The 10,871-nt window shown below is 40.7% G+C and overlaps 1 long non-coding RNA gene across 32 annotated transcripts; it reads left to right on the top strand.

The window, feature by feature from the left end:
• Positions 1–717: 717 nt before the first annotated feature.
• On the top strand, positions 718–8,376 carry LOC123068776 (uncharacterized). Of its 32 annotated transcripts, none has more exons than XR_006431996.1 (13): positions 804–1,214; positions 1,666–1,845; positions 1,950–2,217; positions 2,691–2,875; positions 3,007–3,066; positions 3,529–3,709; positions 3,815–3,926; positions 4,146–4,314; positions 4,460–4,547; positions 4,622–4,724; positions 5,400–5,463; positions 5,932–6,043; positions 6,532–6,898. It is a non-coding gene; the product is annotated as an uncharacterized lncRNA (long non-coding RNA). The 32 variants fall into 32 exon arrangements; XR_006432002.1 differs by having other exon boundaries at positions 5,932–6,030; XR_006432007.1 differs by having other exon boundaries at positions 5,937–6,043.
• The last annotated feature ends 2,495 nt before the right edge of the window (positions 8,377–10,871 follow it).

Consider the following 10,871-nt stretch of genomic DNA (forward strand, 5'->3'; position numbering starts at 1 on the left):
AAAATAAGACTCTTATATGCGCATTACTTTTTCGTGTAAAAAATGACTACTTTCTGATCCCGCCTAAAAGATAATTTGTGCATGAAAATTTATTTTCTATAGTACTAATAAAATAGCATAAAGCAATGTATTTTTCCTATGGAATTTCAAAAGCATTTTTTATGATTTAGTTATGATATTAATATTATAACACAAACTAAATTCTGATAGAATTTAATGTTGAAATATGAGCAATTTGTGTATTGTTCTTCGCAGCAAAAACATGTAACTAGTGCACATTTGAATTTTTCTTTTGATTATTTGTTGCCACCTCAAACCGAAAATGTTTGTCCCGACTTTCATATCAAGTCTGTGTTTATGTATCTCATTTTTTTAGACACACTATAAACGAAGACGCTCATACATACGCCCGCCGCGTGCCTGGGCAAAAGTGATGCATGGACCTAGGATTTTGATTCTTCTCGCCTAGCCAGGTAGCCTGGCGGCGTTCTTGTTTAGATGGTGGCCTGTGCCTGGAAGGTCATCGGTTAAATCTAACATATAAAGCTCGCTAGACTACCCGCTCACCTGGGGCATTCGCGTCGCGCTTCTAATCTGACTCGCACGATCTGCCTTGCTGGAAGTTTTTTACCGCGCTGTCAAAAATCCCACGGCTTGTTTCTTTTCACGCATCTCTTTCTTGCTCAAGCAGATGACCGGTGGGTCTTTGTCTCTCGCGGGCCTGGCTTGACAGTGTGCGTGTTGTGTGTGCGTCGTCTGCGCCTTGGGTGAAAAAAACAATTTAACCATGTCAATCCTGGACGACTCATCCACCAATCTCGCGTCCTCCTCCCCACCAATCCCCTATCCTCCTCCAGCCCACCAATCCCCCGCGTCCTCCTCCCCACCAACCCTAGCCATGCCCTCGCCGCCACCTCTCCTTCCCCCGTTCGTCCTCTCCCGCCGCCGTCACCACCCCTATCTCTCCTCCTTTCTCCTCGACGCCATCAACGCGAGTGGGCACTCGGTGGATCTGGTGGTCAGTGCGGGATGCAACAGCGCATCTGGCCGGAGGAGAACGCGGCGGCTGCATCTCCTGGCAATGGTAGGGGGGGGGGAGGGGGGTGGATGAGGAGGCGACATCTCGGGAGGTAGGCAAGAGGAACCAGGCGGTTCTCCTTCCATGGCGGTACCCCGACCTGTCGGATCTTCATCGTCATCAGCCCGGCGGACAGGTGTGGTGGATCTGCCTCCTCCTCTCTCTTTCAACCCCGGTAGTGCTCTTTCATGTACGCCGCCCTCTCCTTGACAACGGCAGCGCCAGGCCGTCAAATCCGTCACTGTCGCCGTTCTTCTGCTCGAGGCCTTCGTCGTCCATGTGCTTCTCCTAAATTTTCTCTTCTGTTGACTGGTTTTAGTTTACTGTTTGTATTAACTTTTCAGCCCATGGCAATTCAGTTCCAATGACAGGAATTTACTTTGTATGATCTCCTGTTTTTATTAGCTACAAAGATCATTCTACCTTTCCGTCAGTGTATACCTCCTTTGATTCTGCATCCGCTTGCTTTTTTTATAAAAAGTATGTTGCATGTTTGCTTACAGTACAAGACATACTTTCCTAACTTTTCTGTGTGATATATCTAAATTCTTTTGTAATGCTAATTTTACTATGTTGTTAATCTGCAGTAAGGTGTTCTATTTTTCAACGTGCTGCAGCTACCACTTTGCCACTGCCCTGACTCCTTCCTGCAGACCATGGATCTGTCGTCGATGCAGAGCGTCAACAGGGTGGAGGTTTGCCGCCCTAGCAGACTCGTGTGTTGTTGCCGCCGCAATCCTTCTCTTTGTTGGAGTCTTCCTCCTCTGGTACGTCCTCTCTCGCGACCCTCGTAGGTTCGTGGTTTCACTCCTGGAGTGGTGGATTCCTCGTTGATATGTTAATGCGGTTTGCTTGGTCTTGTTTCTTGCAGGAGAGAAAAAAATTGGTCTCTTTGACACGCTTGGGATCGACGGATCGTTCATGCCATGGTTGGATTTGAATGGGGCAGTGTCTATCCAAAATTTGTTTGGTTGACTGGACAATTTGTTTGTTTGGTTGTCTTAATGTAACCCGATTCGCATAATTTTGAAAACATCAGCAAAGATTTCAGTGGCTGGGAGTGTTTGCCAGAGTGGAAACGAAGCATTTGCTGGAAGGAGCTCAAGATTTCGCTATTACCCTGCTGATAGTTTTGTGAGGTAATTTAGCTACACATTTGCATGTTTCTTTTCTGCTGTAGCAATGCCTATTTCAATTTAGAAAGTAGATATATGAAGTGTGATTTAAGTGTCTAATAGCGGATGTTGTTAGCAGTCTAATTTCTCCCAAGCAACTGCTTTCAATGGAGACTTGACAGGTCTGGTTTTACTTCACGAAGCCATTTTCTGAATTTTCCGAAGTTGGTTGCACACCATGGCGTCATGAGAGAGAGAGAGAGTTTCAGTTCTTATGAATTAATGTTTCTTTATTTATTTAGAGCTTCTGTTCAGATCATTGACGTTTGCATATCCCCTGTTTGTAGTATCATTTTGTGTCTCATGTTATAACTACCATTTTTTCCCTCTACAACCTGTAAATTTCGAATTTAGTTTACTGATCTATGAAAGTCATGTATAACTTGGCAGAAATGTTATCCCTACAAATAAGAACACCCTTATTCTTTATTGTGCAGCAACCATGTTGACAAGCTGGCATCTCTTTGTTCTATTCTATTGACTTCTTGTGGCATTATGTATGAAGCCCTTTAAGCACAAACCTTTCGACGCAAGGACTGTCATGGGATTTGGAGTGCTCAATGGCATCTTAATTGGACTTCTCAACCAGAGTCTAGGTTTCAACTCTGTTGGTTTCTATCAGGTAAGCATTGTTCTTTGTTTCTGTCTGAACTTACATACAATGAATAGTCAATTCTTTTTGGTGTTGGAGTTGCAACTGTGACTGAAATCCTAATTTCTAAAAATAAGGCTGAACTATGTATATATTTGCAGAGCAAGTCGAGCGCATTAGTTGGATCCAGCTTCTTGATATTGCAGAGGACTCGTCAAAAGGTTAGCACTTATTCTGTAATGTGGATCACATACAAAATAGAAATTTTAGTTTCTGAAAATAGATTGAACCATTTATATATTTTTGGATAACAAGAAACCTCTAATATCTACGTATAACGATGGGCTACACAAGGATAACCTGATTAATGATGAGATAATCTGTTTTCTACAGCTTGAATTAGCAAAAAAAATTGTAATCGATGTATGTCCCTACATCTTAACAAGTCATCCATTAATCACACGTAATGTGTTAGCCTTCCTTTTTATGTACTAGAGTTTTCTCTAGGTCACTGTACAAAATAGGCATCAATGCACTTTCAGACAGTACACTCACACTCATGATTCTATCTTCTTTAATACCTACTTTACGATTTTGACAGTTTATTACATATGTTCTGTGCAATTGTCAACTTCTATAATTCGAAGTTAATTGTATTTGTTCTGTTTTGGCTGCTCTAACAGATATACAGGGTTCTCGGCTGGCTGCGAAGATTTGACAAGAGGCACAAGTAAAATAGATCATCTCTTGTGACTCTCAAGATATGTATCCAGAGGGCAAGTCAGGTCTCGAAATGCTGACTGAATATTCCATGGCCTTTGTTTTTCTTGCTAGGTGGATTACTACTTCCTTGGATATTTTCAGGTTATTATTTCCTTGCTCCCCTTTGCCGGCAAGCATTCTCATCTTCTGGTCACTTGCGTAAGATACAACATGCTAATGCTATCTTGGTTTGATTTGCTCTTGCAGAAAATAAATGAAATGTGCAGACCGACAACATGGACGGCAGGTCTTGCGGCTCCCAGCGCCCTCAACCCCCCACTGACCCTCTCTCAATTTTGATCTCTCCTCTACTCTTCTGGTGAGTGGGAGCAGCATGTGGATATGTTGAACTATATATTAGCTTTTGATTGGTGCCCATGAAGTACTTCAGAATTCATTATATAGTTGTGTCGGTGAAGATGTCGTAGATTTGTTAATATAGAAAACACAAATTTTCATCTATATCTGTTGACCTTGTGTGCCATAGGTAAACATATTTTCCTATCTATTTCTATTCTTCAGCCTCTTTATATTTCAGGGTGGCGGTGAGAGCGGGTGTGAAACAGTAGAGGCGGGAGAGGCGGCCATAGGAAGTATATGATAGGAAAAGAATTGCTCTATGGCAGTGCTTTGACTCGGTGACCAGAGACTGACTGAGTGTGCTTGCAGTTTGAGGTTGATTTTTTCTGGTATACATATAATTGGAGGTATATGGTAGCAAAAGATAGTGGTATACATATAATTGGATTTTTTTTCTTAAATTATTGAAAGCTAGATAACTGGAGGTTGTGTATTATAAAAATGATGGACTATTTGGTGTCACCTATAACTGGTCTCGTCTTGTCTCTGTAGGTAGGCGCCATGGACGCCGCTCTTGTGCTCATCAAGGTCTGCTGCTCCTTGTTCCAGTCCCATGACAAGCAGCAGCAGTAGCATCATGGTCTGCCCCCTCCCACCCTCTCCCAATTTCCTCTCTTCGCTTCCCTGACCACGTCTCATCTCTGTTGGGTCAAGGTTGGGTTGGAGCTACAGTGGCCAGCCACCGGGACGACACTGATAGCCAAAGAAAGCTCCTTCCCCACCGCTGACAGCCAAAACCACTCTTGTGCTCATCAAGGTCCCTTTCACCTCTCTAACCTCTGTGTTAAGTCTGTCTGGTTCTAGGCCGATTCAGGTTTTTTGTTTTGTTTTTGCTTCCACTCTGTTTGATTTAAGCGTGGTGGTCAGATCCTCTTCAGATGTCCAGTTGAGACACCTACCCATTTCTTCTCTTTTTATCTCTTCGGAGGAGAGGATAGGATGCTAACTAGCGAAGTACTATACTACTACTACATTTCAAACCATAATAAGGTCCTTCGGTAAAAACAAAACAAGATTTGCAGCGTCACAGTAGCAAAATTCCAGCATCCACTAGCCACACAAAAAAGTATGTATCCAGTGATAATATAACGAGAGAGGAATTCAAGGATTAGTTTATTATTAACCTATGTAGTGTATGCACTGGTAGTTGATGGAGTTTCAAGCAGCAAGCATGGAGCACCTTCTTCTTTCTATCATGTCACTTACCTGATAATTTTGGTAATTCTCTCCGTAATGTCATTCATATACCTGATAAAGCCAATCTCTTTGGGGCTCTCTGTCATTCATATGTTCAGTGATGCAATCTGAATTATTATGTAGAGGTTACTCCAGTCCTCACTATTCTTCTATTTGTCCCTGTTTAGTGTTTTACTTTTTTTTATCAGCAGCACAATAGATAACCATATCTACATTTGTCTCTATTTTCTGTCAGGTTAGGCAACAGGATGGCAGTCACAGGAGCCATTGCATTTTCTTTGTCGCAATGGCATTAGGTAGTTGTACCTACTGCGGTTGTTACACTAATATCTATTTATTACATGTTGCTATAGTTACAAAGCTTCAACAGCTTACTATAAATTAGACTGGTTTGATTCCTAGATATTATTGTATTTTACCCGTAGGATCAATTTCCAATGAGTTGGTGCCTAGGGTCTTGTGGGGAGCACATTTTCTTTAGCTGCTGCCATTTATTCTGCGGCTTTCGTACAACCTAGCACTCTTCTGTGGTGGGCATATGTTATTTTGTACCAATGATAGATACAGAAAGTGCAAGACTTCTACTCTCTACTTAATGAACTGATTTTGCTTCAGGATAACTAGCTTGATTAATTAGCATGTTTCTGTGATCAATGAATTACTAAGGTTGTGACCCCAGCTTGGAGGCTTGAGTTCCTTCCGTAGTTCTTTATTTTACTTAAATGATCATGAACCCTTTACTTAACATATGTCCTTTTGTACCTTAGCAAAGGGTCTCGCCACCGCGCGCAGTCCACCTCTCCCCGCAGGCATGCCGGCCACCTCCCCACCTGACGCACATCTTTCCCATGGGGCCATGGAACACGGTGAGCAGCAGTGGTACGAACCACCAAATACTACTATGAGATTAGTTAAATTCAGTGTTATGTTGTAACTTTAAAATTGAAAACCAAGTTTCCCAGGACAAATATAGTTTTTTGTGAGCTTATTATTGACAATTTATAGTAATATGCTATTATGGGCTTTGCTCCACCATGATAAGGAGGAAAGAACTGCAGGCTATATCGGAGATGGTTTGGCATACTGGCGGTTTCGCTGAACTCGAGAAAGTAGCTTCACAACACAATGTGTAGTTCAGTGTAGTTCACAACACAAAGCTAGCTCAACCACACAGGCAGATTGATTGATCCCTAATTCCTCTCCGTGGCCATTCTTTTATCGGTCTTTCTGATATCTAGAGTACTTTCATTTAAGACCAGAACATCAACTTGTTTTTTGTTCTTAATTTTGTTGGCATAATGGTTTTAGTAGTTGTGCCATAAACAAAAGATATTAGCTCTTGACACCTCTTTATGTTTAATTTACAGGCTGTGTCACTTGTATTGAGCACACCAATCTGCCTCGGTAGACGGCTGCTGAAGTTGACCCACAGGTTGGAGACAAAGATAGTGTGACAATTGACTGACCTTGACATGTTTGAGAATTAGGCAATTGATTGTGCCATTTCTCTGCGCATTGGTACTTACTTTTAAAACCGGTAGATTTTAAGAAATATTTCCGATGCATTATAGAATGCCACCAAAACAGAATAACTCTCCTGCCTATTTCCATTTATTCTTAACATTGCTTGTTTTTCCTTATGATGCTACACTAGACTGCAGTTTTTGTTGTCACTGCAATGATGTATTTTTTGATTCCATCTGCTGTCGACGCAATGCACAGAGGGTTCAACAACTGAATATTGTTATGCTAACACATGTTTAGTTGGTGTGTGTTTTGTCAGATAAAATGCATGTTTCTCAGGAGACACATACTGTAGTTAATTCCGAAGGAGAATAGCAACCTTTGCTTCTGCTAGATACGTACTTAAATTTATTGATATTCAACTATTTTTGTTGTTTCGGTTTAGTTCCATCCAAGGCCACCAGTTGGTTATAAGTACTTCCAAATAGTGATCACCCAATCTTCTGTAGTATGTATATACTGATGGTAGTTTCTTCCACCGAATATGTGAACCTGGAGAAGACTCACTATGAAGGTCTCCTGACAACTAAAGTTTTACCTGCTATTAAAACGGTCGAAACAGAGTATGCAGATCTTCAGTAGCTTCGACAGATTTTTTTTGAACTACGATTGTTTCTGTATGCTTCTTCTCTAAGAGAAAATTGTGTTCTATTGTAGTTACAGTCAGTGGGGGCCTGAAAATTCACATCACCAAAAGAATTGTAGAATTTGATAAGAGAACATTTTCTTAATAAGTAAATAAGACGCAATTACAGTGTGTAACATTCTGATGAATGAACCTGCTGCAAGAGGCAAGTGACGATGCTTGATTTTATTAATTGTCAGGATGAAATATAAAGTAGTAAGGTAAGTGTGAGCGTTCACCTAATTTGTTTTTTACCTATTAAATGGCCAGTTGGCGACGTACTGTCAACTTGGTACATTCAACATGCGTGTTCAGGTTTTAGGATGAAATTTAATCCAAGATCATTACTTTATGTTTTCCTACGGATATGTTGGCATCTTTGACTTTGATATGTTCGTTGCACTCTATTGGGCCTACTTTTGACCCAAGTACATTGCCATGCAGTCGTGTGAAAAAGTATTGGGCTTGCAGTGAAAGAAGTTCCGGCCTTTTGAAGCAACAATTGACATGGTTGTACATACAAGTTTCTTTCTTGGATGTCTATTATTTGTTTTTCTGCTAGCTTTGATTTCTCTTTTTGGTCAGTTGAAACGGTTAGTCTTGATAGGTCGACCACTTATATTGTTTCGAAGGTTCAATAAGCATATGGTAAAGAAAGGTATCAATAGATTCACCAATGTAGATTACAAGAGTAAAGGTTTATCTAATGAGGCCTTGTCGCGGCGCTGCAAGTGTTGCCCCCCTCCTCCCCAAGGGCTAGGTGAAGGAGGGTGCATGTGTGGTTCTTCTGCAGCTCGCAGCGAGGATTCTTGTGTCCAACCTGCACAAGAATGCCAAGAAGTCCTTCTCGGAGATGTAAGCCACGGTGCATGTTTCTGCCATGATTTCCTTTGGTTGGATTTCGTGGATTTAGGTGTTAAAAAATTATGGGTTGTGGATGCAGGATTAAGGACATGTACCTGCACTACAACGAGAGATCTTGGCTGCTTTTTTGTGGCTTCCAAACTTGAAATGTTTGTTTGGAAGTTAGTTTAGTTTTTTGTTGTGGATTCACAGCTTCTCACATGTACCGTCCTCTTAGACCTTTAGATTTTCAAAGAAACTAAATGAAGATATGGTGGTATGGTCTCAATAGTACAACTTAAAGCCTCCCATGCTTTATATTTTCTCTTAAATTTGCTCTTGAAATTTGCTCTTGAAGAATCATATGTATCTATGTTAGATTTGGTGAGAAAAGGCGGCTTCCAAGCAGAGCATGTGGGAGTGTTAGCACATTTGGTTTTTGACTTCGGTGTCTAAATATTCTCACAATACTTGGCTCCCTCTCGGCCTTTGCGCCATTTGCGCAACGAGTCATCTAGTATAAGAACTGAGAAAGCATCTCCAAAGTTATCTGCAAACTCCTAGTTTAGCCCCAGGTTAATACTGCCCTCTGGCCAGGCAAATAGAAAAGGACGCCTGGCAGGCTAATCATCTATTTTTCTCAGGCAACAAACAAAGCTTAGGAAGCTTCCAGGCAAGGTCCACGCCTAGCGTCACTCAGCGTGGATGCGAACCAAACTAGCTTATACACTCATCCTTTAAAATCACCCTCTCTCGCTGAATATTTCCGAGAAACTCAGCTGATGCCTCATTTTGAGATTGACGAAATCATTACAGGCGTTTCTATAGTCGACGGGAATGTCTTCTCCCACTAAACGAACTTCGGAGAAAGCCTGAAATAAATTAAGGAAAATGCGACCACCACTGCTAAGTCTAGAATTTAAATTCTGGTGGGCTGGTTCCTCCACACACCAAATCATTTGAGCTAGGCTCAATTCACTTATGTATTCTGTTCTGGAATATTTTTTTTGCGACAAAGAATGCCGACTTAATTAAAGAATGATGAGTTAGGGTTTCTCGTCATATGAAGAGATTTGGTGTCAGGTGATTCAGATCTATGCAAGGGTTCAATGACAATGACTACGGCTCCAAGCCGTTGTTCCTTAGGGGCACGTGCATGAACACTTCCTAGCTGTCATCGATAATGTCAAGCCGCCTCCGGTATGGGAGCGATGCCAGCGGCGCGTCGGCAGCTCGTTTTGGCGGCAGTAGTGGTTTTGGTGGTCTCGGAATTCCATGTAATTTTTACTATATTTCATATGCTCTGTACTTCGTGTGAACTTTTATAATAGATTTAATCCTTGCATAAAGGTGTTTCATATCGCATATTGTAGTGTTGCTGATATTTTTGTCCAACGGTTTTTTGTTACATGTGTGCATAAAACTATCTTATTGGTCGGTGGTGTGGAACTCTAGTTGCAGAACTATCAGTGTGTCATCGGCATGTAATTTTCATTTCTTTTGTGGATTTTCCATAATGCTGGACCTTTTTGAATAAAGGGCCCTGGAGAGAGATGAAAGAAATCAAATGATAAGTGCCGCACGTCAGGTGCATGGCACTCCGGCTCTAACATTTTTATGGCAATTTCAGTCATGTAAGGATGACAAATTTCGGTGACACACAACAAGTTTTCTGTCGAAAATTAAGTGAAGCACGAAGTTGCCATGCTTGCCAACTAAAATTATAATTCTCATGTAACTAAAATTGCCATAGAAACGTTTAGAGTTGCTATATGCTCGTACATGATGTTCGGCTCTTATGAAGGTCCTAAAAGAAATGCATGGACATGCATCCTCAATTCCTCACGAACTTTCCTTGATTTTCTCTTCTCCTCGGGGAAAAGAGGGAGAGGAGAAGGGCCATGGCCCATGGGTATGTGGATGATTTCGCGCGAAAGCTGCCAAGGTTGGCCCGCATGGATAGCACACCAGGACCTCCTATACGACACATTTTTAGTCATATAGGAGCTCGCACCGACACGAAGGTGCATGTGACCTATAAAACCCCAAAAACAATAGAGCAAGCAAGGATTCAATCCCACGACCTTGATCGCATCTGACTCGCATCTGACTCCTGACTGCGAGCCGTTAGCCACTCCACCATACATTAGAAGCTCAACATGAAGGCGCGAAAACATACTAGAACACACAACCGGGTTGAGATTTGAAAAAAAAAATTAGAAACATTTCTTCAAAATTACGAACAATTTTGAAATGCAGCAATTTTATTTTGATATTCCATTTTTTTGGAAAAAAAACGTAATTTGTTTTAATTCTGAACAGATTTTGAAAACTATAATTTTTTATTAAAATTCATGAACATTGTTTGAAACACAGATTTTTTAGAAATTGTGCACAAATTTTAACAAACGAAAACATTTCTTGAAACTCCTGAACATATTTCGAAACATAAATATTTTATGAAATTGCAAACAAATATTAAAAGCGAGAACATTTTTTGAAATTCCAGAATATTTTTTGGAACACGAACATTTTATGAAATTGGGAACATGTTTTGAAACACGGACATTTTTAAAAATTGTGAACAAATTTTTAAAAATGAGAACTATTAATTTCTTAACATTTTTGAAAACACGAACATAAAAAAATTTAAAACCGATAATTTTTTTGAATTTCCTAAACAAATTTCGAATTGTGATTTTTCTTTTAAAAAAA

The sequence above is a fragment of the Triticum aestivum genome, chromosome 3B (assembly GCF_018294505.1).
Source record: "Triticum aestivum cultivar Chinese Spring chromosome 3B, IWGSC CS RefSeq v2.1, whole genome shotgun sequence".
Taxonomy (NCBI): domain Eukaryota; kingdom Viridiplantae; phylum Streptophyta; class Magnoliopsida; order Poales; family Poaceae; genus Triticum; species Triticum aestivum.